Below are 7,658 nucleotides of genomic sequence, written 5' to 3' on the forward strand. Positions count from 1 at the left end.
AGGATAAACAGAAGACAGGACCAGCAAATCAAGGATAAACAGAAGACAGGACCAGCAAATCAAGGATATACAGAGGACAGGACCAGCAAATCAAGGATAAACAGAAGACAGGACCAGCAAATCAAGGATATACAGAGGACAGGACCAGCAAATCAAAGATATACAGAGGACAGGACCAGCAAATCAAGGATACTCCTTCTACATTGACTGCACTTTAACAATTTCTCTTTTTTTCTTACACATGATTTGAGACTGTGTACAAGAAGGGAGCAGAGACCAGGGGTGGACTGGGTGGCCAGTTGTGGGAAGCACGCTTGCAGTTAGCATGAGGGCATAGTGTGGGCATGTAGTCACAAAGGGTGGGAGGCGTGATGCATCGCATTTTGATGGTGATGAATCCCGCCAGTCATCGCAAGAATAACTGTTTATTAATGCCGTATGCTTGAAGAAAAATCACAAAGTACGGCTCTCCCGATAAGAGCTATCCTTTGCACGTGCCATAGGGGGTTGCTGGGAGGAATCCGATTGGATCCCTCTCAGGAGGGAAGCACGAATGAAGCCCATAGTTTTCTATTGGGCAACGTCATTGCATCCAAGCCCCGGAACGTATCGCATTCTGGCGTTTGGTGCATATGCGGTAAGCGTCCAAACCAAAATATACATTGCTTTATTCCACCCATTGTCTCAAATGCAGCCTCCTGCAGGGGTCTGAGTTACGGGTGCTGTCATCCTGGTGTAACTGGAATACTGGTGATGTTGGCTGCATGCTACCATTTTGCAAATGCACACAGGAGCAACGCCTCCAGTCGGAATCCAACCGCTGCAGACCCAGGTACCACAAGAGGAGGCAGTATCAGTAAAGGGGACGGATTCAAAGTTCAAGATTTGTTTATGCAACTCAATCTGAATTTATTTGCGATTGCGTTTTGCAAGTCTATATGTGCCTGACACTAAGCGAGGGGTGTAGTCTTGTGGGACCGGACGTTACCATAGGCAAGCGCAGGGGGGGTTTCCGGTTGCCTGGAAACCCCCCCCCCCCCTCCTCTTGGCAAGTGGGTCAAATTATGACCATTGCAACGGTATATAATATAATTACTAGAGCTGACGTCACATCATTCAGTTTAAGCTGCTGCACATGCCTAGGGGTAGAAGCTTCTTCTGCTTCTGAGTCCTCAGTCAGTGTACTGGAGCAGAGAGTAGCTCGCAGGAAGAAGAGACAGGAGCCTTACCATGAGGCGGGAGAGTGTGTGCTTAGAAAGTGCAGTACTGGTTCTATTATGTTTGTGTATTTATTTATTATGGTATGTTTAACCTTTTCCTGACCACTTACATTATCTTATTTATATTAAATATGTTTGATCCAGCCTATACTATAGACCATGTATAGTGTTAAATATTAAGTGTATTCCATTTTCCGCAGAGTGGGAGATAGTGGATTGCATTTGGAAACCCTTCTCTAGAAATCCTGCGTTTGCTACTCCTTACTTATAATATAACATACAAGCCAAGAACTGCATCCGAAGTTACATACAAAGTTTCATCCACTTGTTGGGCTCACCTTATTTTTGCATTAAAAGTCTTTGTTGGGCATTAAAATGCAGAGTTCTGTCAGGCAGGTTTTCAGGCCAGCAGAGCTTATCATTTCAGATGCAAGTGAAATAGTGCAATAGTCTCACACTTATTACTTTCTTATAAGCATTTTCTGCCTGTCGTCTCTCAAATGACCCCTTTTCTCCTTCCCGTTATACCAAATGTTATTTCCGCCAGTAATAAGGCTTTGAATTTGTACAAATTAATGATGCATTAAACGAGCCTTCAGAAGTGGAGGGAAAAAAATGAAACTGTAAAATGTTCCAAAGTGGGCACATTTCAAAGAAATATGAGGAGAGGAGTTGGGAGAAGAATCAAGGTCGTGACATTAAATACAACATATTCTGTTATTATTAAGTGGAAAACCTCATTCTTCCCACACAAGCCCACCCAGGGGACTCATGACACACAGATTACATTAGAAAGACAGCATTTATGATACAATATTTGTCTTTTTAACTGCAGTTTGCCAGCATCTGAAAACACCTCCTGACTACGTCTAGATAGAAAAGTAGATGTCGTCTGATCCGGTCTCTTCTCAACGAGAAACATTGAAATATGTGAGTGCGAAAATGTTCTAGAACACAGGGATATTCTCCTTTTATATAATATAAGGGTGCTGGTGAAAATAGGGTAATCCTTGATGGCAAAAATGATAAAAGGTCGTTAAACTTCCTATCGTCATACTGTAGGTCAGAGAATACATAAATGACTTTAACTTAATATTAATAAAACGTATCTAAAATAAACACACACAAGACAAAAAATGTGGCATTCAAAAATGGACATCTTTATTTAATACGTGTATAGTGGTGGAAGAATGAAAAGCAGCAAAAAGTAAAAAAAAATGAAAATCATAATAACACATCATACACGCACTTTAGCACTGTTGGACCACACCAATAACTTCAACCTAACAGAGGCGGTTGCTGGGCGGGAGGGGGCTGATCGGCGCCGTTAAACCGCCGTTTAGGGGGGCACGGTCTTGCCAACGTAGGCGTGGCCGGACCGTTGGGGTGGCGGGCCGCGGCGGCTGCGTGACATCTCACGCAGCTGCTGCGGCCAGCGGCAGCGATGAACAACTCCCAGCCAACAGCAGGAGCTGCGCTGGCCGGGAGTTACTCCAGAAATACAAAAGCATCGCCTCTGTGCTATGCTTTTGTATTTGTGCGGGGGCGGGGGGGGGGGGGGCACTGACATGCGGGGCGGACTAGCCCTGTGCTGGGCGTCCCCCCCACATGTCAGGGAAGATGATCGTAGCTGTGCTAAATTTAGCACAGCTACGATCAACTCGGAATGACCCCCTATGTAAGGGTCAGCTTTTATTATTGGAAAAGCTTGTTTAGTGGGTCAAGGGTGGTAGGCAGGTAGCAGGTGAGAGTACAAGGACAGGATGGTCAGCCTATAGGTAGTAGGGAAGGAGGGGGGTTGGGTGGATATAAGGTCAGGAGAACCCAGCCTTTTCCTCTTGCCCAGAATTCAGCACAGATACCCGTTCGCCCGCTCACACAGTTGTGGTGTCAGAGCATACAAGCAACATGCTGGCTTGTTGATGCATTTTCTGTGGTTCTTCCTTCCACAGTTGTTGCTCAGCCCAACAGCAAGCAGTGCTCCTCAGCAGCCTCTAGAAGCCTCATAATGGTTAATCGGCACTTCCTCCAGATAAGCAGCGAGTCTGTTGTGACCTCAAGAGCTGACCTGTTCGTCATCTCAAGGATGGACCAGTGCTAAGCCAACTGAAGGGAAGTGGTACGCTCAGCTCAGTTACACAGGGGCACGCTGAATATTTTTACGCTCCAATTTAATAACTTAAAAAGTGCGAAAATGACAAGCATAGAATTGGAGCATAGAATTGATTGGACATAGAAGGGTTTAATGGGGAACATTTCACTTGTGGAGTAGAGGGCTGTTGCCAGAGGGTAAGCACTGCTATTCTCTCCATCCAGTGGTGCAAGTAGAAAAAATGTCATACAGGTACTGTGTGCATGCGCCGTCATTGCGCGAGCTAAAAATGGGTGTGGGCAAATGCCACACGGGGAGCGGCCAATGAAAATGTGGGCGTGATACGCATATGGGGGAGAGGCAGATACACATATGACCCCAATAGTGCCAGATACACATTGCCCCACAGTGCCAGATACACGTTGCCCCACAGTGCCGAATACACATTGCCCCACAGTGCCAGACATACATTGCCCCACAGTGCCGGATACACATTGCCCCACAGTGTCAGAGATACACTGCCCCACAGTGCCGGATACACATTGCCCCACAGTGCCGGATACACATTGCCCCACAGTGCCAGATACACAAATACCCCCACAGTGCCAGATACACATTGCCCCACAGTGCCAGATACATAAATACCCCCAGAGTGCCAGATATACATTGCCCCCCCAGTGCCAGATACACAAATGCCCCCACAGTGCCAGATATGCCCCCAGTGCCAGATACAGAAATGCCCCCAGTGCCAGATACACATGTCCCCCCAGTGTCAGATATGCCCCCAGTGCCAGATACACATGTCCCCGCAGTGTGTGAAGGGAGGAGAGCGCAGCCTGCGCCTCCTGCCCCTCAGTCTCCGGCGGGTGCGGGTGTCTTAGTTGAATTCAGCGCCGAACTGTGAGCCAATCAAAGCTCGCGGTCTGGCAGCCTTGGCTGCCGGTCCGCGAGCTCCGATTGGCTCACGGGTGGCGCTGAATTAAACAAAGACACTGAGGGGCAGGAGAGGCGCAGGCTGCGCTCTCCTCCCCTCGCATCAGCGGCGGTCCGGTAGTGAGAAGCAGAAGGAGGGAGGGAGGGAGGAACAGGGGGACGGAGCGGCGGGAAGGGGTGGGGAGCGGCGGCCCATTAGCGTGGGTACGGTGTAACCACGGCTAAGTTCTTAAGGGTACGCCGTACCCACCCGTACTTGCACACTTGCACCGCTGTCTCAAATGCTGATTACCAATTCTTATCTGATCAATAAACTTGTCTGTGGCCTCTTTAAATAGCAATTCAGTGGTCTGAGTCTTTATTTTATGTAGAGTGTGGAAAATAAGCTATGGTGATAAAAAATAATGCAACCAATGGACGACTTAAAGCTTTTGGAACTATGCCTGGGAAAGCAAGCTGTGTCTACTTTTGCAGGACTGCAGACCTGGCCGAAAATGATAGCAGTGACATCAGTTACTTAATTAAATGTCTTTAGAACATTCTATTCTGATGCTCAAAACTTTTAAAGTAGTTCTCAGACTGGTTCATCTAATGGTTCGAAGGTCTCAAAATTTGCCATAAATTCTCAATTGTAACCTTAGTTGGAAAAGGTCGAACAGCACCCGCCATGTTCAAGGCGTTGTAAACATGTTCAGGACTGCTGACATTTAAATGGCGATCTTGAACATTGTTCTTAACGTTTTTTAAGTCAACAGCAATTTTGAACATTGAGCTTGAACGCTGTAAAGGTCGCAGTTTCAATAAAAAATGCTTACAGACACTATAAAATGTAGCAGTGTAAGCTTGAATATGCTCCAGCCAGCTTCATCAACATATACTGTACAGTCACTGTGTCATTTACATGTTTGGATTGTGTACGCGTACTTGTTTTCAACTCTGAGATAGCAGTTTAGCAGTAATAGAAGACGCACAAGGGGCCTAATTCAGACCTGATCGTAGCCGTGCAAAACTACGATCAGTTACTCAGACATGCGGGGAGAGGGGGGGGGGACGACCAGCACAGCACAGCTTTGTATAGTGGTCATGAAAATACTCTCTGTATTGTATTGTATGGATGTCATTAGAATGTTCTCTGTATTGTATGGAAGTCATTAGAATGTTCTCTGTATTGTATATTGCTTATTAATATGCTCTCTGTGTTGTATGGAAGTCACTAGAATGTTCTTTGTATTGTATATTGCTTATCAAGATGCTCTCTGTATTGTATGAAAGTCACTACAATGTTCTCTGTATTGTATATTGCTTATTAAGATGCTCTCTGTATTGTATGGAAGCCACTAGAATGTTCTCTGTATTGTATATTGGGCCTAACTCAGAGTTAATCACAGCAGCAAGTTTGTTAACAGTTGGGCAAAACCATGTGCAGTGCAGGGGGGGGTGGGGGGATGGGGGCAGATGTAACATGTGCAGAGGGAGTTAGATTTGGGTGGGGTGTGTTCAAACTGAAATCTAAATTGCAGTGCAAAATTAAAGCAGCCAGTATTTACCCTGCACAGAACCAATATAACCCACCCAAATCTAACTCTCTCTGCACATGTTACATCTGCCACACCTGCAGGGCACATGGGGGGGTCATTCAGAGTTGATCGCTCGCTAGCAACATTTTAGAGCGCTGCGACCAGATAGTCGCCGCCTATGGGGGAGTGTATTTTCGCTTTGCAAGTGTGCAAACGCCTTTGCAGCCGAGCGGTACAAAAACAGTTTGTGCAGTTTTTGAGTAGCTCTGGACTTACTCAGCCGCTGCGATCACTCCAGTCTTTTTGGTCCCGGAATTGACGTCCATGGTTTTGCCCAACTGCTAACAAATTTGCTGCTACGATCAACTCTGAATTACCCCCATTGAACTTATTTTGTATTTTACTAGCCATATAAATAAATCCACACCCAAGTGACAAATCTCTGCATGTTTTTGTCACATCCATTTGTTCTAGGAATCATGTTAAAGTCAGTTCACCCCGAGTGGCCACTGACTTGCTCACAAGAGGTCTACAAAAACACCAAAATATGTTCCTATCTAGGGAATGAGGCCGAATGAGGCTTTCATCCCAGCCATTACTGACAGCCTGCGCTTTGATGTGATGTCCTAAATACAACTGTCCGTAAGCCGTCAGTGGGGACCTATTTTTCGGCTTATAAACTATATGCCATTAATGATTCAAAGCCGCACAGTTTCCATCATGTGTTGACTGCACAGCAGAATGTTCACTTAACAACCCACTTTGTTACTGGAAGCTTTTGTGCCCAGTCTTCCTCTGGAACGCGAATAGAATCCTGCCCACTACAATTACAGCTAAGTTCATCCTTTGGCTTGACATAGAAGGGTTTAACGGGGAGCATTTCACTTGTCATTTTGTTCTTGATTGACAGCTACACAACTGGAAAGTTCTCTGTTCTTTTATAGTGTTTTATTGTTGTTGTTTTTTTACCCAAAAAATCTGGACACGGAATCTCTCTAGCGGAATCTGCTGTTAATTGTGAATTGAAGTTAGAAAATAAAATACCTACACCGTTAAAATAAATCAGATTGAAATAATATAAAAGCATTGTTCTGCAAAATTAATTAAAATGAGAAGTATGTTCTATTACTGTCTTAGAGCACTTGCTGTGACTGTCATGCAAAGCATGGTTGTGTTGGCAGAGCCGGCCCTAGGCATAGGCAAACTAGGCAATTGCCTACGGCATTTGGTATCCCTAGGGGCTTAAGCAGCTCCTGCTGATTAAAATGATATGCCGCATGCCTATATTCTGTGTATAGCATTTCGTATGCAGATAGCCACAGTCGCACACAGAATATAGGCATGCCACATATCATTTTAATCAGCAGAAGCTGCTTGTGTATCCTAGCCACATAGTAATGCAAATACTATAAAAAAAAAAGGTGCAGTTAGCACAGCTGCCAGCTGACTCACGCCAGGCATCTTCTGCTACATGGCGCGTTGAGGCAAGATGTATGAGGACACATCTGTATCCAAGCAGAGGCAGAAGTCACAGCGTTAGCGGTTGTGTGAGTGTTGTGTGTGAGTGGGTTGGTTGTGCAATAGTGTTCGGCATATGTGTAAGCGGCATTATGCGTGTCATGTGTATAAATGCATTAATAATTAGAGATGAGCGGGTTCGGTTTCTCTGAATCCGAACCCGCCAGAACTTCATGTTTTTTTTCACGGGTCCGAGCGACTCGGATCTTCCCGCCTTGCTCGGTTAACCCGAACGCGCCCGAACGTCATCATGACGCTGTCGGATTCTCGCGAGGCTCGGATTCTATCGCGAGACTCGGATTCTATATAAGGAGCCGCGCGTCGCCGCCATTTTCACACGTGCATTGAGATTGATAGGGAGAGGACGTGGCTGGCGTC

The sequence above is a fragment of the Pseudophryne corroboree genome, chromosome 11, assembly GCF_028390025.1.
Source record: "Pseudophryne corroboree isolate aPseCor3 chromosome 11, aPseCor3.hap2, whole genome shotgun sequence".
Classification (NCBI taxonomy): Eukaryota; Metazoa; Chordata; class Amphibia; order Anura; family Myobatrachidae; genus Pseudophryne; species Pseudophryne corroboree.